Genomic DNA, 22,846 nt, shown 5'->3' on the forward strand with positions numbered 1-22,846 from the left:
TACTCTTTAATCTGTTAGAAGCCTTTAATCTAAACAATGGGAATGGGAACGCTTAATGCTTATTGCTTAGTTGCTTGGGCAACAGTAGAAGTTGAGCGTGAGAAGGGAACTCATACTCACGCGTGTAGGATGCTACACCTGGATAATTAACTACTAAAACCAATGAGGGTATAACTTGACTCACCTTACTAATCTTGCTAAGGGATGATATCCCTAATGTGATAATCTTGATGATAACTTGGATATCTTGCTCATGCAAGGGGTAGGCTGTTGTCAGTGTGGGATTTCAAACGACATAGCTCATGGGGCATTAAGGACCGTGTATTGGGATATGTGAGTCTGAGTAACCACCCATACAGACCACATACCGTAAATGGGCTGGTAAGCCAAGTAACTAATTGTGATTGGTCTATCCATGAAACTGGCAAGGGAGATGACACCAGGAAGATGGAGTAGAAGCCTGACCCAAGGAACTGGGAAGATGGTGGAAACCTGACCCAGGCATCTAGTTGAACCTTTCATGTGACATTTGGGCCAGATTAGGGAAAGGTTGGGGACATGAGGCAACCCTTACCTATCGCTCAGGTATGGTGGTTCATCCGATTCTCTGTGTGGGTACAGTTGTACACCTCTATAGAGTCTTGAAAGCCTAGAGTCCCTCGGGATGGAACTATATGATTGTTCTTTCTTTCTATACCCATGGTAGTATGAATGATGGACTATGAGCACTTCGGTTATAATGATAAACACCTTTACCTCTAATGTTGAGAATAGCATGTCATACTTTTAATGAACATCATTTCTTTGCGCACTTATACAAATGCCTTATAATCACCCTATGCATCCACCAAATATTATGTGTTGGAATTAAGCCCTGCGAGTATGCAATATACTCACGGTGCTACCGTTAAGTTGTTTTGCAGGTATAGGATAATAGTGGCAATCTCGCCCTATCGTTGGTGGCATAGTGGGTGAATGGCATGTGCCGTCCAAGCTATGGTGGCGATGCCAATGGGCAAGGCGGCCACTAGTTACTAGATATATAATTGATTCATAGCATAGCGATGTTGGTAAGAGAGTCATTTGGTTCACACTATATTTAGTCTTATGTTGTATAGTTAATTTATTATATTTAATAGGACTTGTAATATATGTTTCCGTTGAATTATTATGTGCTCCGATGATGAGATGTAATATTGAGTTGTGGAGGCTATTGTGGTATGATACTCAACCTGATCTTGAAGAGGAGATGTCAAGGAGCGCTCCTGGGAGTCAACGATGTTGGTTTGCTTAAATTGAGTCAGTCAAGTGGATGACACTCGATTTAGGCGAATTAATGCGATGGGCCCCCACAATGATCATGCAAGCGGCTCTTGAGCCCTCGACCAATGAGGGAAAGCGCCTTCATAAGGAGCTATGAGATTTGCTGGAAGCCATGGAAGTACAACAGGCTCAAAGCTCCGTGGAGAGACAACACCCTCAGGTCAGTGTCGTACACATCTCTGCGCGCGGCGCCCCTGAGGGACATCGTGCACTGACCATGCTCTAGCCCAAAGAAGATAGAGCAGAGCGTGGGCAGGAACCTTCCCTAGCATGTAGCCGCTATGTCAGAAACCCCAATGCCCACCCAGCCCAAAGCGCTAGATGCCCTGAGCCAGACTTGGAAAACAGGGACCAGCTACACTACAACGACAGTGACCTTAACAACCACGGATGACACCCCTGGATCTGAGATGCTCAGCGTAGTACGAGCCCAGATGCTTGTGGCCCACAAGCTTTCATGAAAAAGATCTGATAGACGTCATTCCCAGCCTGGTTCTGCAAGCCACCGAACTTCACCAAATACTCCAAGGACGCCAACCCTGTCGTATGTCTAGAAGACTTCCGCCTCGCCTGTCGAGCGAACGGGGTGGATGATGACCTCTTCATCATCCAATACTTGTCGCTCTACCTCATGGAAAGCACCCTAGCATGGCTCGAGCACCTCCTCGTAGACAACATCCACTTGTGGGCAGACTTCAAGCGCATCTTCGTAGGGAATTTCCATGGCACATATGTGCACCCTGGAAACTCCTAGGATCTCAAAGCCCACAAACAGAAAGCTTGAAAAACTCTACACAAGTACATCCACCGCTTTTCCAAGCAGTGCAACGAGCTTCCCAACATCATAGATGCGGACATGATTGGAGCGTTCATCTCTAACATGACCAATGAAGCCCTCATCCACAAGCTCAGACGTAGCAAATCACGGACAACTTAGGAGCTACTCGATCTCACTACAAGCCATGCCTCCAGCGAGGTGGCCGTCCGGGCAATCTTCTGCAAGTATAAGGGCATGGCTTAGGCTGAGCCCACAAACAAGGCTAGGGACCACACTCGGTGGGGGAAAGGCAAGAAGGACAGCTAGAGGTGTTGCGATAGTGAGTTTGTCATGGCAGTCGACAGGGTACACAAGCAGAAGGATGGCAAGCTCAACCACATCAGCTTCGACAAATTAGTCAAGTTGTGGTGCCACAACCATGGCTACCTAGTCAAACACACTCTTGAAGACTGTGATCTCATCAAATGCTACTTCAAGGGCAACTACAAGATCACCGGCATGGACGTGCCGTTCGGATCTGCCAGCAATGAGGAAAAGGTGGATGTGTTTCCTGACCCCAAAACTCTTGAAGACTGTGATCTCATCAAATGCTACTTCAAGGGCAACTACAAGATCACCGGCACGGACGCGCCGTTCGGATCTGCCAGCAATGAGGAAAAGGTGGATGTGTTTCCTGACCCCAAAAGGGTGTCTCCTAATTTTTGGTGAACCAATAACGTGCGAGTCTAGATGCCGATAAAAGATCATGGATAGAGAGGTTAATGCGGCCATCCTGGGTGAGGCCACCCCGGCCTTCCTGAAATGGTCAGAAACCATGATGACTTTTGACAAAAAGGATCACGCCGACCACATTCCACAACTGGGGGGCGCTTTCCCCTTGTCGTTGACCCGATCATCGGCAAGACCCGCCTATCTTGTGATAGAACCGCCCAATTTATACAAGATCAAGTACGGATGTCCCCGCTAACAAGTTGACACACGCATACTTTCACTTATATAAATCTGGTAGTCCACCGAGTGTCACGAAGGACCTCGGTAAATCAACATCATAACCAAGATCGAGGGATTAAGCAAATACACATCACATACATAGAGTTGCAGCAGAAATAATATTACGAATGGATTCACAAATAATAGTACAAGTTTGGGTTTCAAAACTGATTTGTGAAAACAACATAGCTTTCAAATGATTACATTAATATAAGTTCCAAATACATTGCTAGTATAAGTGACATCCTCTGATAAAAGCATATAGATGAGAAGTAAATATAGAGTCACCGAGCCCACCGGCGGTTAGCCACCATCTTCAGCAGGCCGAGAACTTCACCTGCAACATGGTGGGATAAACCCTGAGTACTCGAATGTACTCAGCTAGACTTACCTGAGTATGCAGGGCATTATAGGTGGAGCTAGCTTGATAAAATTTTGCATAAAAGCCACTAGTTGAGCTATACATTTTTACAATTCGATAACCAAATTGATTATAGCTATTCATATCTAGATTAGCAACTAACCTATGCCAAACATGTGGAATATCATTTAGCAATAGGCAATAGTAACCATAGCCGGTGTAGTAATGTGAATATCATCATCATAACCATCAAGTTTCCATTAAGTTACTCTATGTTGCCGCTGCTTAGTCAAGTTCTCACTATCCGGGAGAGACGGCGATTCGAATCGATTCCAACCCAGCTGGGGAATTATTCCTAACACACACCCAATCAACCTGATCAGTGGTTGCCTCGGGTCACCTTTGGTACAGCTCAGGAACAAATTCGTGGGTCCAAACAGCGCTACACTCTCAGGGAATCCACTCTGCTAGGAGGTCAATCTCTCCTTTGGACTTACGCCAATGGCTCCCCGCACATCCTTACTACCGCCAGAGTGCGCACTTTCACTTCCCGGCTTCTGGCCTGAGTTGAGCTACTCAGCTTCGTGGTCAAAATGAGTTATCCAGCCAACTAAGTGATAGGCATGTGTTCAACATTACATGACGACGTACAACAAATTGGTCCTTAACCGACACAGATAGGGATAGATCCACACCCAACACCACCATGCCTTGTTGCTTCTCTATCGACATCCTGCCTGGTCTCCATTCATTATTAACACATGGTTATTTTCACGATAGCAAATATAGCCAACCATGCTTTGGTATCCACCTATATCTCGCAGGTGATAGGAAATCACCCGACTTCTACCGGTCTAAGCATCGCTAAGCATACATTCAATCTTGGACCTACATAGGGTTCAAGGTATATTTTTGGACAAGGTAGTTCTATGCATCAAGTGGTTTCGATCAACTCTTATAACCTAATGCATCAATCATAAAAGAACTCAAGTGATATTTGTAAAAACATAGAAGACTTAGAATGCTCCGGGGCTTGCCTAGGATCCAACACTAGGATAGTGTTTGTTAGACGACACTCGCTAGGCGAGTATCTCCTATCCTAGCACTTGTCCAGTCCTTCCATCTTTGGGATAGGTCCACCATACACCGTCTTTGGGTTTGGCTCCAACATCATGTCCTTCACATGGTTCATCTAGCATACCTAGATGAGTTGCAAGATGCAAGTGCCTGAATATGAAGAATGGTAATATGAGACGCATCACATAATAGCATTCAAGGCAAACATAAGATCATGCAAGACATAAGCACCTAGAGTTATTTAACTAAACATCACACAACCTATTATAGAGGGATAGCAAGCATATTAGGCATGTCATACAAGTGAACTTAAGTTCAAATATTGCACACATGCATCGATCAAGAACTAACCAACATGTTTAGCCAAAACAAGAGCAAGCTAAAGTAATCACCTAGCACATGTATAGAAATCTAGGCAGCCGCACAACAGTCACTTGTTTTATCCATAACTAGAGATATAAGAATACAAAGAAGGTGATCCTAGACTTTATGGAAAGCTAATGAAATTGCCTACAACATTGTTATTATCACTAAAAGCTTATTTCAAAGCTAACCAGGTCAAACATGTCAATGTTTCAGATCTACACAGAACTAGGATAGAAAAGTAGTAGTAATTTCAAAAATGCATAACTGGAGTTACAGACATCAAACAAGCATGAACCTTAACTTTATAGAAATCTTATTAAATTATCTAAAACATGTTTATTATCATCATAAGGTGATTCCACAATTAACAAGGTCAATCAAGTACAATTGAGCACCTCTATTCAGACTTGGACAGATTCTGTCATGCAACTTTACAAGCTTATAACTGGAGGTCTACAACACCAAAAGGGGTCATATAGGATAATTTGGAAATATTAAGGAAAGCAATATAACTCTTATATTATCACTAAGATATGATTTCATACTTAACTAGGTCAAACAATAAAATCCTTCAAATCTGCACAGAGCATAGACCAAACATGATAGATCATTTGTTAAATTCATAACTCCTAAACTATCAGGCCTATGGTCATACAATTTGAACACAAACAAGATTATGAAATTATACACAACTTTGGTATTCACTACAACCACAGAAAACATCATTTACACCACAAAAATAATTGCACAAGCAAAACTGCACATGCAGCCCAAACAACAGTGGTACAATTATAGATAGAAAACTGATAGGAATTTCAAAGCAGCATTAGTGGAGTTCTAGACCTCCAACCAATATGAATCATAAATTTTTGAAAATCTTATGAAGTTACCTACAACTTTCTTATTCTTATCTTAAGATGATTCTACAGTTAACAAGGTCAATTAATCCAACAAATGCATCTCTATCCAAAACATGGATAGAATTTAATATGCAAATTTAAACAGCTATAACTAGAGTTCTACATGTCTAATAACTGTGGTTCTAGAGTTTTTAGAAATATTAGCAAATTCTAAATAACTTTGTTATATACACCTGGAGCTAATTCTACTATTAAAATAGCCCCACAATACCAACAAGGCAACCCTATCAGGGTTTGGGAAGAAACAGCCACAAAAATTTAAGCAACTATAACTAAAAATCTACGTAACAAAAAATTATGATTTTTAGCTTTTTGAAAAACTTAAGAAAAGTACTACAACTCATTTATTGCCATCAATGCATGATTCATAACTTAACTTTGCCAATTAATACAAACATGCAGGCCTATTTAGAATAGGAGCAAAGCAACACAGGGCATTTGTGATTTTTATATATCTTAAACTATCAAACTTAAACTCCTGAAATTTTTACCACAGCATACACATAGCATTAGTAGACTACCATAAAAAATTTACATTTATTTGAGCAAAACCACTGCAGTTATGAAAAAGACAAGACATAACTAGTATTAAAAACCTAACTACATAAATTGTTTTTACAGCACAAACTTTAAACTAAATCATGCCATATTATATATCCATTGCATATATAATTTCACAAGGATTCCAAAAAGTCCTCATTTGCTATTTTTGTATTTTTCTACAATTTACTACAATTTTCCAAAGTTTTAGCCAAATTAAATGCATAAAGGAAAAACAACTTTGCACTAGAGACCCTGAACTGTTTCTAAATTACCCACAGTCTCATAGCACTATTCAAGTGAGTCACGAGATCTACATTTAGAACCCTCCAAAAGTTTCTATTTATGCACGAGATCCTTCCCTTCTCCTTCGTCGTCGCACAGAGCAGAGGACCGACAGGTTGGCTAGCTCCCGGCGCGGTGGTGCTCGCTGGCGGCTGCATGCATGATGGCGAAGGCAAGGGCATGGCTGGCATGGCGGTGGCCTAACCCACAGGCGGCCAAGGAAGGGGCCAGCCTAGCCAGCGATGGCCTATGGTGGCCCGACCATAGAAATCATGACGTAGCGGCAGACGGCGACGGTGCTGTGGGAAAAGAGAGGGCCAGCACGGCTAGGGTCATGGCAGCACGTGCATGGCATGGCTAGGCACTATAGTGGAGGAGGAGAGGGAGAAGCGCCTATAGCAGCAGTGGAAGCTTGAGCTTCGCTCAGTGGCGTCAATGGCGACCACGCTCTGGCGCGCGCGTGTAGTGCAGAGGGTGAGGGAGGAAGAGCGAGGGAGGCTCGGCGTCCACTTCTAGAGGGCACAGGGACATGGAGCAGAGCTAGACAAGGATGCAGCAAGGTATAGGGTGCAATAGTGGAGGTGGGGCACGCGGCGTCCATGCACTGTGGCCATGCGGTGTTTCATCGAACACCTGGCGGGCAGCGACTTGGAGAAGGTGGGACATGATTTGGGCCAGATCTAGGCCAAATCAGACATTGGGTCCAAAATGAAGTTTGATCTACATGGACTGCTCTACAATTTTCATTTAGGTACCATGGTCATTAGGGCAGTAGATTAGCGATTAATTACACTACAAGATGGCATTGTCAATGCATTGACAACGATTAATAAACTCCAAAATTGATGGTCAAACTGGTGCCATCTTTTTGCACGCTCTTCTCCATAATGTATACTCCAACTTTTATCTTTGGACCAAATTGAGTTGCTTAACTAAATTGGAGAACACGGAATGCCAATGTCGATGTTAGTTAAGTGACAACATAAACTTTTGCTATTTTCAAAACTATTTTTGAAGATCCAAATGAACTCCAAATTTGATGAGACTTGATCTATTGTTTTCACCATGAAAGGTACTTCAACTCATCTTAAGGAATCCAATTGAGCTACCACATCAATTTGGACAATAAAATGTCGCAAAGAAGTGAACTTACTGCTGTCACTTCATGGACTTAGAAAATTTTACCAGGAGCCTAAGTCAGCAGCTGATTCAATCTTCAAGCCTCTGTTTGACTTAGTTCCAAGCTGATCTGGCTCTTGGTGCAAAAACAAAGTTTGTTCTACTCCACTCAAACTTCAACTTTTATTTAAGGTGCAACTCCATGCAATCAATGTAAGCAATTGGTCAACATAGGTCAAAATAGCATCATGGTAAAGCTTAAATTAGAGTTTTTGACCGATTGAGGCATTTTCTTGATGTTTGCTCAACATGAACCCATCATGACTTTTGTTGTAGAGTTCAATTAGAGTCATTTTGGCAAATTAGGAAGGTTTGGTTGATGACCTATAATTCCATTCACTTAATAAAGCAATCCAAGAAAGATTATAACTTATCGTTTCATGTGACATCTTGATTCCAAACTTTCATGAAACTTTTCCACTGGTTAGGATGGATGCATGTTGATGTAATGTACATGAAATAGGCATGTTTAACATTACTCTTGCATAATCTTAACAAGGGTCCACATGTAAGTAAGGGTGTGTTGTCCAAGTTTAAGTTGGAGCTCACTCTTGTAGATTTGATCTTGACACCTTCATCACCACTTAACATGTCATGTTTGGGCTCAAACCCATTGCTTAACTAGTGACAAACACCTGGGGTGTTACATATCTCGTGTCCTAATGGATGGCAGGAGCAGCCTCAACCTCCTCTACATCAAGAACTATGACACCATGAGCCTGTCATGAGCCGTGATACGGTCGTCCGGTGCTCCTTTCCATGGAGTCATACCCAGGCTCCAAGTCATTCCTCTTGGGTAGGTTGACCTACCCATGACATTTAGAGGTCAAGCTAACTTCTACACAGAGACACTCATGTTCGAGATAGTGGATTTCCTAGGCGCTTACCATGCCATCTTGGGCATGCTACGCTAATTTCGTGGCTGTCCCCAACTACACCTACCTTAAGCACAAGATACTAGCCCCCATGGGGTCATCACCATAGACGGCGACCGCCACTAGGCCCACCACTATGAAAAGGAAAACCATGACATCACGATGGCTACATGTTAGATCTTGAAACCTTGACTCACTCACACGGCAACAACTGAAGCTATGCCAGAGTCAAACCCTAAAGAACAACCTCTGGGAGTCAGGGCCAAATGCGACTTACCAACATAATAGGGAAGCACACAGGGGTCATGCCTAGCGACCTTGATCATGGCGCATGACGAGACCTATGATGACCTAGCACGAGGGCGACGCAATCGACGAGCGCCGGAGAGCTCATGACATGTAACACCTCTGGTGTTTTAAACCCTAAAATATGCCATGTCATCATATGCATTACACATCATTTTGGTGTTAGTAAAAACTTTGATATGCATTCACTAAAACAAGTTTATTTTTATAGTTATATGTGTTGACTTGTATGGATGAATCAAATTCAAAACTTTTGTATTGAATTGGATTCCGAAAACCCTAAATTCCAGCGTTTAATTCTACCCTAGAAAACCTAATTCAAAATCTAAGTACATTTTGGGGTTGAGCCTAAATGGAAAACTGTAGAGCTTGTCATTTTGTACAAAGTTGGTTTTTGGAGTTTTTAAAGTTGTTATATAAAATTTGAAGTAATTTGAAAAGGCGATAAGTTCTTAAAGTGTCCCCTTTTGATTTTAAAGTTACATTTTAAAATGTAGACATAATTTGAGTATGGTTGTTAAAGCAAGGTTGTAGAACTTTGAATTTGGAACAACTTTTATTTTTGGAGATTTTTGAGTTACCATACAAATTTGAGAGTAATTTGAAAAATAGATCGAATGGCAATTTGGTAATTATAGTGAACAGTGCGAGCGGGTGACACCTCACCGTCGGTGATGTTCCGACGGCTTCCAATTGTGCCCGTGGCCATCTCCGGCCTTGTGCTAGCATGGGAAGGCTGCTACGTGGCTTCTCCTTGCTTCTTGGCCGCGCTATAAAGTCTACGCCGTCGCCGTTCTTCTCCGTTTCTTCTCCTCTGTTTTTCCTATCGTCACCGCCTAGCTCCGATGAGCTCGCGCCATCGCCGTAGACCTCTCCCAGTCTCAGCAAAGCATGCCACAACTCTGCCTACTCATTGCGAACCCAGCCAACCAGTTCTAGCAGCCTGACTTTACCGAGTTACACAGCTCGTCATCTTTCTTCCTCGCAGTCGGCAGCATCGCCGTCGAGTTCACTTCATAGTGGCTAGCACTCTATGGTACGTCTCTGCCCTTGCTAAGCATAGCTCTAGCTTCACCGTGTTGCCATGATGCTCTGTGTCTTGTTGGATGACCTTTTCATCCACTATAGCCACTGGAACGCTGCCGTCGACGACAGCTTGCTCCGCCATGTCTACGGTGATCGCCGACAAGCCTTCCTATTGCTCCTCTGGTTCAGCCATCAGCTCGAGCATGTTTGGGGTGAGCTGCTGAGTCTTCTCACGCATTTTATTTAACCGCTACCGGCCTCACTTCACCGGCATAGCGCAGCCGCACCGCCGTGTCCACCATGGCCGGCACCGAGCTCGGTTTGAGCAGTGACTGGTGCAATCAGTGCCACTAATTGGTGCTCCTTGTCATGGTGATCACATAGGTACCCTAGACATCGTCGGAGACCTCACCGTCGGCGAGAAATTGCCAATCAGAGGACTCGCCACCATGGTCAGCGAGGACTGACGAGTGAGACCCTGATGTCAGTGACTGTGTATTTGAAAAAGGGATTTTTCTATTTTGCAGAATTATTTAAATAGTGAGACCCGTTCTTGTTTTAGAGGATCTGAGGGTGGGTTGGTATATGTAGGTCAGGGACCTGCATATGTCATGTGGTTGGAAATCCCCACCTGGGATATAATCGGTTTGAATCGTCGTTGCTCCTCAGTTATGGAGACTCAACTCACTGTTCATCATCGTAGTTAATAAATGAAACTTGAGGAAGTTTTGAGAAAAACTTTGATATGAAGGTCATGATCTCAATACGGATCATGGCAGATTCATATATGATTTTGATAAGGATTAAATGTTAAAAGAAAGAATCTTTTTCAAGAGCTTTTACGCAAAAGAACCTTATTTATTGCTAAAGCTTTACCTTGAATCCCTGAGCCTGCATTCCTAAGTCTTATCAGTTTTTATTTTGGTTAAGTCTTGTTGAGTACTTTTGTACTCAGGGTTCGTTAACCCTTGTTGCAGGTGAGTCTCATGAGCAGGTCTACTTTGGACCGTGCTGCATGACTATTGTTGAAATCGATGATGATAAGTAAATGTGTGACCTTTGGGCAGGGTACTTTCTTTGTGTGTTATGTTTATGTTACTAATGCCACTCCACTACTATGGTTTGTAATAATAATCGTACTTAGTTTGTAAGATTTGAAACAACTGTTTTGTAAACTAAGTTATTATAAGACTTCCGCTATTTTACTCTGATGTATATTAATGAATAAACTATTGTAATACTGCAATGACTCTGTAATGGATCCTGCTTGGAAAAATGGTGGATGACTCAGGGTTCTCTGAGGACACCCAACAGTCTTCTTAAGTTACCGGGAACATATGCATAGTCGTTAGAGGTCATTGGACAGTGACAGATGCATGTGAGCCTTATAATTTAGGAGGTTCTGCCACAGAATGGTATCAGAGCGACCATTACAAAGGTTTTTGTAGTATTGTTTTACAAAAATTTTAAAATGATTTGGGGTAAATAAGTTTAACCTATTAATTTGGTCCAAATTGCTTCTGACTTATCTTAATTCTATCTCGCCATTCCTTATTTGATTAAAAAGGCTTTGTGTGGTGGAGTAGTAATCTTATTATGCCCTATATAATAAGAACTATTGTGTATATACTTTAGGAGCTTTGATGTTTAAGTTTTGTACGGATGATTCATGCATCATAATTAATCCACTTGTTACTTACTTTCCCTCTTAGTCTGGGTTGAGTAGTGTAATCCATCCTTGCTGCTCTTTAGACTTTTATCAGATCGTCTTACTATTTTGAAATCTTGCTTTCTACAGTATGGCTCGTACCAAGATAACGCCCCATAAGTCCGTTGGACCCAAAGGAGTTCCTCATCACCAGCTTGCCCCTAGAAGTGACGGTGCTAGCAGTAGCAGCTTTAGGCCTGATCCCTAGGCTGAGATACAGAGGCTTTCAGCAGAATTAGCATAGGCTACTAGAGATAGGGCCTTGGATGCCATCTAGGTGGGCAAGTTACAGGATCAATTGAGGTGCCTCACCACTGCTCATAAGAACTGCGAGCGTATGTTAGTTCGTATGGTGGAAGGAAGAAATGAAGCTTGGCATAGAGAAGATGTAGCTAGAGCCTAAGCTCATGAGTTAGAGTTCTATGTAGAAGACTTAGAAGAATATTATACCAATCTACATGAAGAAGTCCATAGGCTGAATAATCTCCTAAATCCAAATCATGAGCCTCAGGCAGATGCAATGGACCTAGGTGTCATCATAGTAGATGATGATGAACCAGAAGAGGAAGAAGAAGAAGATCCAGAAGAAGTGGTGATGGTCAATGAAAGTGATAATGAAGGCGGAAATGTTTCTAGAATGGATACCGATCACGAGATTTGAGGTGATCGAGGAGAAGAGTAGAGTTGTAAAATAGTGAGTTCTAGTCTAGTGGGGTAGTCTTGCTTAAGTGCAGACTTGTGTATAAATAAGTAAACCCAATGTAATGTGTTTGTAGTAAGCTCTTTTAATAGTTCAATAAATGCTTGTGAGTAAAAATTTGGTTTGTCATGAATAGATGCGTCGTACTCGGGGTTTGACTATTCCTGGTTCCTCGTAAGAAGAGAATGGTATTCCTGATCCCCCACTAGTTCCACCAAATTTGGCTAATGCTATCATGGCACTGGTCAATGTAACAGTAGATAATGCTCGGTTGCTTCGTGAGTTAGCTCAAAGCAATCAAAATATGATGCAAGGGAACCATGGTCGTAATCATCAAAGGCAAGAAGCTATGTATGTCGACTTCATGGATATTCGACCACCAGTATTTACCAAGGCTGATGAACCACTTGATGCTAGTGATTGGCTTCGTACCATGGAGCAAAAGTTTGACCTCATTCCATGCACTGAGTTTCAGAAGCCTATTTTTGCTGCCCAATAGCTTAGAGGTTCAGCAGGTGCTTGGTGGGCGAACCTTGTGGCTATGCAACCAGCCGGTATTCAGTTAACTTGGGCCGAGTTCCGCACTGCTTTTCGTGCCCATTATATTCTGGAGGGAGTTATGGCCATGAAGCTTGATGAGTTTCTTGCTTTGAAGCAAGGTGATCAAACAGTCATGCAGTATGTGGGCAAGTTCAATCACCTTTCACAGTACGCACCTGAGCATGTTAACACTGATGCCAAGAAGAAGAAGTGGTTCATGCATGGCCTTAATACCAAACTTTAGACCATGATGACTACCTACACCAATGTCACATATCATGAGGCGGTTAACATTGCTATTGCTTTAGAGGAGAAATATCGGCAGCATAAGGAAATAAAGAAGAAGAAGAGTGTGCCATCTGGGTCTTTTAGTGGTAATCAAAAGAGACAGAAGATAATCTATCATCCAGTGAATCACTATCGTCCTCCTTATCGCCCACCGTAGTTCCAAGCTGGTCAACAACCAAATGTCCATCCTGCCATGACTTATCCAAACTCACAACAGTCAAATGTTCTTGGTGTTCGTGCTCCAACACCTCAAGGCCACAATTACCCATGTTTCAATTGTGGGAAGTCATGTCACTTCTCGAGGGAATGTCCATATCCTAAGCAGTATAATCCAAATTTTCAGAAGGCTCCTAGAAATCAACAATAGGGTCAAGCTCAGGACAAGAACAATAACCAAAATGCTCAGAAGGGCAAAAATGAAAAGAAGATAGGGCGGGTTTTCTATATTCAAGCTGGGGAGATTCCAGAAGAAGAACCCGTGATGCTGGGTATGTTTCCTATCGCCGATCATCCTGCAGTTATGCTTTTTGATTCTGGTGCATCTCATACATTCATCAATAGAACCTTTGTCATAAAGCATGAAATTCCAATTGGGGCAACAAAGGAAAATTTCTTTATACAGTCACCCGGGGGATGTCTATGTACTAAGGAAATGGTGTACCAGGTACCCATAAACCTGGGTGGGCACATTTTTCCCACCACCATGATTATTCTAAAAGATCAGGATATAGATGTGATCTTAGGAATGAATTGGATGTATCAACATAAAGCTGTTGTAGATACTTTGAATAGGACAATAAAGGTGAGTTTGTCAGATAGTAATTCTTAGCTTCTTATCCAACTTCCAATCTTAAAGAGATCAGTGGAAAAAGTTTGTGCAACTTCCATCAAGGAGATTAGAGATATCCCTGTAGTTTGTGAATTTCCAGATGTTTTTCCTAAAGATTTACCCGGACTACCACTAGATAGGGATGTTCAGTTTGGAATAGATCTAAAGCCTGGAACAGCTCCAATCTCTCGGAGAGCTTATAGGATGCCTCCCAAGGAATTAGCCGAGTTGAAGACTCAATTGCAAGAGTTGATTGATAAAGGGTTTATCCAACCTAGTTCATCACCTTGGGGGTGTTCTGCAATTTTTGTGAAAAAGAAAGACGAGACCCTGAGATTGTGTGTTGACTATCGTCCATTGAATGAAGTGACAATTAAAAATAAATATCCCTTACCTCGGATAGATTTACTTTTTGATCAACTGGCTAGAGCCAAGGTTTTCTCCAAGATTGATTTGAGGTCAGGTTACAATCAAATCAAAATTAAGCCTGAAGATATTCCCAAAACGACATTTACCACCAGATATGGATTATATGAATACCTGGTAATGTCTTTTGGTTTGACGAATGCCCCAGCTCATTTCATGTATCTGATGAATTCAGTGTTCATGCCTGAGCTAGACAAGTTTGTAGTGGTGTTTATTGATGACATCTTAGTATATTCCAAGAACAAGAAAGAACATGCGGAACATCTCAGAGTTGTTCTGACCCGCCTAAAAGAACATCAGTTATATGCCAAGTTTAGTAAGTGTGACTTTTGGCTAAAGGAAGTACAGTTTTTAGGACATGTCTTGTCAGCTGAAGGAGCTACAGTAGATCCAAGCAAAGTTAAGGATATACTAGATTGGAAACCATCAACCACTATTCATGAGGTTCGAAGTTTTCTGGGAATGGCGGGTTATTATAGTCATTTTATTCCAGATTTCTCTAGAATATCCAAATCCATCACGAGATTGTTGAAGAACCAAGCCAAGTTTGTCTGGTCACCTGACTGTGAAGAAGCTTTCCAGACTTTGAAGAGATTAGTAACCACTGCACCAGTGTTAGCACAGCTAGATATCGAGAAGCCGTTTGACATTTATTGTGATGCTTTGGGTATTGGTATTGGGTGTGTATTGATGCAAGAAGGCCGAGTCATTGCCTATGCTTCTAGACAACTTAAGCAACATGAAGAACATTATCCAACTCATGATCTAGAGTTAGCAGCAGTTGTCCATGCTTTGAAGATTTGGCGGCATTACCTGCTTGGTAATACTTGCCATATTTATACAGATCACAAGAGTTTAAAGTATATCTTTACTCAATCGGAATTGAAATGCAGCAAAGAAGATGGTTAGAATTGATTAAAGATTATGACTTGGAGGTGCATTACCACCCTGGTAAGGCAAATGTGGTTGCAGATGCACTCAGTCATAAGAGTCATTGCAATTGCATGACCGTGAAGACAATGGATCCAACTTTATGTCATGATTGAATATAGAGATAATTCAACAAGGTAGTTCAACCAATATAACTGTTGAATCAACTATTCGAGACCAAATTATTACCGCTCAGAAAGAAAACAAGGGTATAGCCCATATCAAAGAAAGTGTCAGGAAGGGAAAAGTAGCATGCTTCAGAATAGATGATGCAGGTGTGCTATGGTTCAAGAATCATTTAGTGGTACCAAAGGTTCCTGACTTGCGATAGTCAATTCTTGAAGAGGCACATACAACCAGGTTATCTATTCATCTGGGAAGTAATAAGATGTACCATGACTTAAAACAGAGATTCTGGTGGACCAAAATGAAGATAGAGATTGCTCGGTATATAGCCAAGTGTGATACTTGTCAAAAAGTAAAAGCTATACATTTGAGGTCCGCTGGAGAGTACAGCCATTGCCTATTCTAGCTTGGAAGTGGGAGGATATTAGTATGGACTTTATCGTAGGTCTACCCAAGACATCAAAAGGTTTTGACTCAATATGGGTTATTGTAGATCGACTGACTAAGTCAGCACATTTTCTTCTAGTCAAGAGTATATATCCCACTATCCAATATGCCAAGATGTATTTAGCACAAATCATGAGCTTACATGGTGTACCAAAGACCATTGTGTCGGATAGAGGTACACAGTTTGTCTCCAACTTTTGGAAACAATTGCATGCTTCGTTGGGTACCAAACTTCTGTATAGTACCGCTTATCATCCACAGACTGATGATCAGACTAAAAGAGTAAATCAAGTACTTGAAGATTTGTTAAGGTGTTGTGTCCTTAACTATTCTAATAAGTGGGATGAATGTTTGCCTTTGGCTGAGTTCTCATACAACAATAGTTATCAAGAGAGCATTAAGATGGCTCCGTTTGAAGCACTCTATGGTCGTAGATGCAGAACATCACTAAATTGGTCTGAACTTGGGGAAAGATGGTTCTTTAGAGTTGACCTTGTGAAAGAAACAGAAGAGAAGGTTAGGCAGATACAAAGTAATTTGAAGATAGCCTAGTCCCGACAAAAGAGTTATGTAGATAAACGACGTAGACCATTATTGTTTAACACGGGAGATTATGTATATCTGAAGGTATCACCAATAAAGGGAGTTACCCATTTCGGTGTTAAAGGCAAGTTAGCACCTCGTTATATTGGACCATTTCAAATTTTGGAGAGGTGTGGACAGGTGGCATATCGCTTGAAGTTACCAGAACATCTCTCAGTTGTACACGATGTGTTCCATGTTTCCCAATTAAAGAAATGTCTTCGAGTGCCTGATCAGAATGTTGAGGTTGAAGGAGTTGAACTTGAACCTGATTTAACCTATTATGAATATCCTATCTGAGTTCTGGATCAGAAAGACCGTGTCACATGAAGAAGGACAATCAATTTCTACAAGATACAATGGAATCAACATTCCGAGGAAGAAGCTACTTGGGAATCTGAAGATTTCTTGCTAGAACAGTTTCAAGAATTTCTTGCGTTAATATAGAATAATGTTAGTTGTGCTCTGTCATTACAAATTATGTTTGTAAAGGGACCTTAGCTATTTTATGGACAGGTTTTGAATGTTTTTGATTGACACATTTCCTTTTCCATTACTTGCCCTATGACTTTAAATCTCGGGACGAGATTTCTTTTATGGGGAAAGAGTGTAACACCTCTGGTGTTTTAAACCCTAAAATATGCCATGTCATCATATGCATTACACATCATTTTGGTGTTAGTAAAAACTTTGATATGCATTCACTAAAACAAGTTTATTTTTATAGTTATATGTGTTGACTTGTATGGATGAATCAAATTCATAACTTTTGTATTGAATTGGATTCCGAAAACCCTAATTTCCAGCGTTTAATTCTACCCTAGAAAACCTAATTCAAAATCTAAGTACATTTTGGGGTTGAGCCTAAAAGGAAAAGTGTAGAGCTTGTCATTTTGTACAAAGTTGGTTTTTGGAGTTTTCAAAGTTGTTATATAAAATTTGAAGTAATTTGAAAAAGCGATAAGTTCTTAAAGTGTCCCCTTTTGATTTTAAAGTTACATTTTAAAATGTAGACATAATTTGAGTATGGTTGTTAAAGCAAGGTTGTAGAACTTTGAATTTGGAACAACTTTTATTTTTGGAGATTTTTGAGTTACCATACAAATTTGAGAGTAATTCGAAAATAGATCGAATGGCAATTTGGTAATTATAGTGAACAGTGCGAGCGGGTGACACCTCACTGTTGGTGATCTTCCGACGGCTTCCAATCGCGCCCGTGGCCATCTCCGGCTTCATGTTAGCATGGGAAGGCTGCTGCGTGGCTTCTCCTTGCTTCTTGGCCGCGCTATAAAGTCTGCATCGTCGCCGTTCTTCTCCGTTTCTTCTCCTCTATTTTTCCCGTCGTCACCGCCCAGCTCCGACGAGCTCGCGCCATCGCCATAGACCTCTCCCAGTCTCAGCAAAGCATGCCACAACTCCACCTACTCATTGCAAACCTAGCCAACCAGTTCTAGCAGCCTGACTTCGCTGAGTTACGTAGCTCGTCGTCTTTCTTCCTCACGGCCGGCAGCATCGCCGTCGAGTTCGCTTCATAGTGGCTAGCACTCTATGGTACGTCTCTGCCCTTGCTAAGCATAGCTCTAGCTTCACCATGTTGCCATGATGCTCTGTGTCTTGTTGGATGACCTTTTCATCCACTACAGCCGCCGAAATGCCGCCGTCGACGATAGGTTGCTCTGCCATGTCTACGGTGATCGCCGACAAGCCTTCCTGTTGCTCCTCCGGTTCAGCCATCAGCTCGAGCATGTTTGGGGTGAGCTGCTGAGTCTTCTCATGCATTTTATTTAACTGCTACCAGTCTCACTTCACCGGTGTAGCGCAGCCACACCGCCGTGTCCACCATGGCCGGCGTCGAGCTTGGTTTGAGCAGTGACTGGTGCAATCAATGCCACTAATTGGTGCTCCTTGCCGTGGTGATCACGTTGGTACCCTAGCCATCATCCGAGACCTCACCGTCGGTGAGAAATCGCCGGTCAGAGGACTCACCGCCGTGGTCAGCGAGGACTGACGAGTGAGACCCTGATGTCAGTGACTATGTAATTGAAAAAGGGATTTTTCTATTTTGCAGAATTGTTTAAATAGTGCTATGATTTGTTTATTTTGTGTAGAATTAAATAGAGCTCCAAAACTTATGAAAATTTTTGTGTGACCTCTCTGAGATGTAAGCTATTTAGGAAAAATATTAAATGTAATTTGTCAGTATATTTTGAATGTGATAAAAATTGCTTAAATTTATTAAAAAAGGGGTTTGTATGATTTTTCTAGGCATAAATAATTATCCAAAAATTATGAAAATTGTTTTGCTACTTAGTTATCATGTGATGAGTCTACACAAAAAGTTTGAGCCCATTTGGAGAAAGTTGATTTATTTCATAATTATTAATTAGTCATTAATTAATAAAAACAAATAGTAAACCCTAATGACTTAGGTTTTGTTTGAATTTTTGGATTGGGTGATGACCTTGGGTCATTAGCATATAATGATCCTTGGTGCTTAAAGTAAGTGTTTGAGTTTATGAAAAGGTTTAGTTAGTTGTAGGTTTGCAATTGTACCGCAAAGGAAAGTTGTATTCAAGTTACTAACTTTTTCATCCATCGTCAAGCATCATGTTTTATATCGCGCATCATATTAAACATGGCATTGTTGCTACGTGTAGTGAACGAAAGTAAGAATGTGGTAGTCAACCAAGTTGTTGAGGAAGTTAATCCACCTGTTGAGGTCGGGTTTGATATCTGTGGAATATCTCCGGAACCTGATTTTTCTGACAATCAAGGAAAGCCCCGGATGCATTTAAACCTACCTTGTGTTTTATAAATTTGTATCGCTTTTGCTTTTAAATACTGCATTAAGTGATTAGGAGTTGAGTGAAAACCTAATTGGTGCATTACCAACCTTGTTTTTCCATATCAACCTTGTTACCCGTTTCAATCCGAGAATGCTTAATTATGCTTAGCCATGCTTAGAACGATAAAAGTCGGGTGATTACCGGTCACCTGTGAGATATAAATGGTTTCTTGGATACAACTGGTTATTTATGTTATCATGAGATATGAGCATGTGGAGTAATAAATCTAGACCGGGTGGACACGGTGTATGAGAGCCACAAGACATGGATGTCTTGTGAGCGGGTTCTTTCCGCCTGTATCAATTAAGAACCGTCCATTGTTGAATTGCATGAGGTGAGACTTTGTAGTACTGGCCACATGCTCCGGTAAGCCTTAACCCAGCTATTCTATCACGAGAATGGCTACTCGCGCACTAGGAGTGGAGAGATGGCGGGAGTAGCGTGTACCCACGTGGCAATGGGCTGGATTGGTGGAGTACTATATTCTCGGGTGGCGTGGACCCGTTTTTGTTTTAGAGGATCTGAGGGTGGGTTGGTATATGTAGGTCAGGGACCTGCATATGTCGTGTGGTTGGGAATCCCCAGCTGGGATATAATCGGTTTGAATCGTTGTTGCTCCTCGGTTATGGAGACTCAACTCACTGTTTATCATCGTAGTTAATAAATGAAACTTGAGGAAGTTTTGAGAAAAAGTTTGATATGAAGGTCATGATCTCAATACGGATCATGGCAGATTCATATATGATTTTGATAAGGATTAAATGTTAAAAGAAAGAATCTTTTTAAAGAGCTTTTACACAAAAGAACCTTGTTTATTGCTAAAGCCTTACCTTGAATCCCTGAGCCTGCATTCCTAAGTCTTATCAGTTTTTATTTCAGTTAAGTCTTGTTGAGTACTTTTGTACTCAGGGTTCGTTAACCCTTGTTGCAGGTGAGTCTCATGAGCAGGTTTGCTTTGGACTGTGCTACATGACTGTTGTTCAAATCGATGATGATAAGTAAATGTGTGACCTTTGGGCAGGGTACTTTCTTTGTGTGTTATGTTTATGTTACTAATGCCACTCCACTACTAAGGTTTGTAATAATAATCATACTTAGTTTGTAAGATTTGAAACAACTGTTTTGTAAACTAAGTTATTGTAAGACTTTTGCTATTTTACTCTGATGTATATTAATGAATAAACTGTTGTAATACTGCAATGACTCTCTAATGGATCCTGCTTGGAAAAATCGTGGATGATTTAGGGTTCTCCGAGGACACCCGATAGTCTTCTTAAGTTACCGAGAACATATGCATAGTCATCAGAGGTCATTGGACAGTGATAGGTGCATGTGGGCCCTATAATTTAGGAGGTTCTGCCACATGACATATCGTGCTTTTGGGTTCACCGAACCATGCATTCGGGGGCTCACGGAGTGTTGGTATTTCTTAATGCAAATAGAAATGATTCGCAAGCACACAGAATTACCATTGTATCATTTCACTCGGAAGTATTCAGGGTATCATATTTTCCATAGGGAATGGAGGTACCTCTTCTAGCTATTTTGTCCAAGGACAACACAAGGTTAAAGTTGGAAAGGGTAGAGATGGATTCCTATGGCTAATGGGTCTATGAGAAGATAAACTTTACTTTCACTTGCTTAGTTCGGGCGCCGGGTGGCACTTGGTCTACCAGGTGATGCCGGCCTATAGTTCTATGTCGTACCTGGATGTGGGGGACTACAAGGGATGAACAAGGCTGTCACCACCTACCGCCTACCCCTCAACCGTGGAGTACAAGGCAAACGAAGGTAACATCCAACCTAGACACCACATCTATGCTATCAATTACTACTCTAGCGTGCGTAGGGTTATCCGTCTTTATCAGGGCCCTCTACTAGAGTATCCGCCATGGGGATGGATAATGAACCTGCAAACAAGTAAAAGTAAAGCTTAACTAATCAAAAGACTTTATAATCAAAAGAATCATGGACACTCACTTAGCGGGAGAACCTGACAAAGTATAGCATAGGTGTTCATTGAGGTACAAGGTGGGGAGACACCAACAAGTCTAGTGCTTCCCCGAACTCTCCCTCACATCTCTCCCTATCCAAGTCTACTAGCTAGCTAGGTCCTAAGCCCTTTGGAGTGATGCTCTTATGGTGTAGCTCTTTGCCTTGAGGTGTTGTGTTGTGTCTTGAATGAGAGGGAGTGAGGGAGTATTTATAGGTTGAGAGGAGGAATGGAGGCCACTCAATGCACCATGTCAGCAATCTGCGTGCCTCTCCACCATAGCCCTTGGATCAAACCATCATAAGATGGATGGTGGAGATAGAGTGGAGTTGTGCTTCCTTGTATGCATTTCTATCTTGAGCAAACCACCATCCTTAGGACCAAATCCTTCATGAATACCCATGCAACCAACGTTGGTGAGGCGGTGGGAACCAACCAACCAAAGTTCGGGCTAAACGGAGCTAGGGGGTCATCCACCCTTAGGGGTTGGCCAACCCCTGGCTAGGGCCAAATTAGCCAATGAGGACGTCCTTTGGGCTTCTAGAGTGGGGGTTTTTAGGTATTCTGTAGAGACGAGGTGATTTGATTTGGCTTTGTCCATATTCTCCTCTCTTCTATGTCATGTTTTGCATAGTTATGGGCCGCCTCCCCCTTGGGCTCGCGTCGAACGTCTATAATGTTGTATTTCTTGTATACTTTAGGCTCATTTTTGTGTAATCCCGATATGTCCTCCTACAGATGGTTAAAAACCAAAACTTATGGAAATTATTAGTTCCAAAGCCCTATGTCTAAGCTTGGTGTTATTTTAGCAGTTTTATATGAAAGTTGGCAATTAGAAAAGTGAGTTAAGCACCGCCAACACTGAGCCAAATACCATGGACACTAAAGCCCACATCAGCGGCATGAGCGCCCTATGTTCATTTTGAGGCTGCCCTAAGAAATTTCCTTGGCTGAATTTTGTGCATATCCACTCAAGAAATCCTTCCCCATGTCCAAGGCTCTCGGTGTGACTGTCAAGGCGCACCAGAGAACGCATGTGAAGCACAATGCTCTGGCAATGAGCTCGCTTCCCAAGTGACCCACCTTGACCGGCGCAAGCAAGTCGACACGGCTCACTGGCGGGACTACATTATGGCACATCTTACGCCAGCGCGCACCAGAGGTCAAGAATAAGCTCAATGCTACCAAAACTTGTCCTGGCGCATTTTGGTCACGTTAGTGAATCACAAGCAGGCTAAGCCTCATGGGTCAATCCCCCAGGTGAGGTCACACACCAGTGACATCCTAAAACAAACTGAACGGCCTGCAGTCATGATAATTTAATCAAAAGAAAAAATAGAAATCAGACACAACAAAACAAAGTTTCTTTATTTCATTTAAGGACACTAGGTACAACCCAAGGCCC

At 41.9% G+C, this 22,846-nt stretch overlaps 1 long non-coding RNA gene across 2 annotated transcripts in view; it reads left to right on the forward strand.

Annotated features, from left to right (window-relative positions):
* The window catches only part of LOC136463278 (uncharacterized), a 31,424-nt gene extending 10,901 nt beyond the window's left edge, over positions 1-20,523 (forward strand). The window contains exons 3-4 of one of the 2 annotated variants that reach the window (XR_010760965.1): positions 924-1,070; positions 11,004-11,089. This is a non-coding gene — a long non-coding RNA (uncharacterized lncRNA). Of the gene's footprint in view, positions 1-923; positions 1,071-11,003; positions 11,090-20,379 lie in introns of those variants that run through there. The other variant, XR_010760964.1, reaches the window with a different exon arrangement.
* The last annotated feature ends 2,323 nt before the right edge of the window (positions 20,524-22,846 follow it).

This window comes from Miscanthus floridulus, chromosome 7, assembly GCF_019320115.1.
Source record: "Miscanthus floridulus cultivar M001 chromosome 7, ASM1932011v1, whole genome shotgun sequence".
NCBI lineage: Eukaryota > Viridiplantae > Streptophyta > Magnoliopsida > Poales > Poaceae > Miscanthus > Miscanthus floridulus.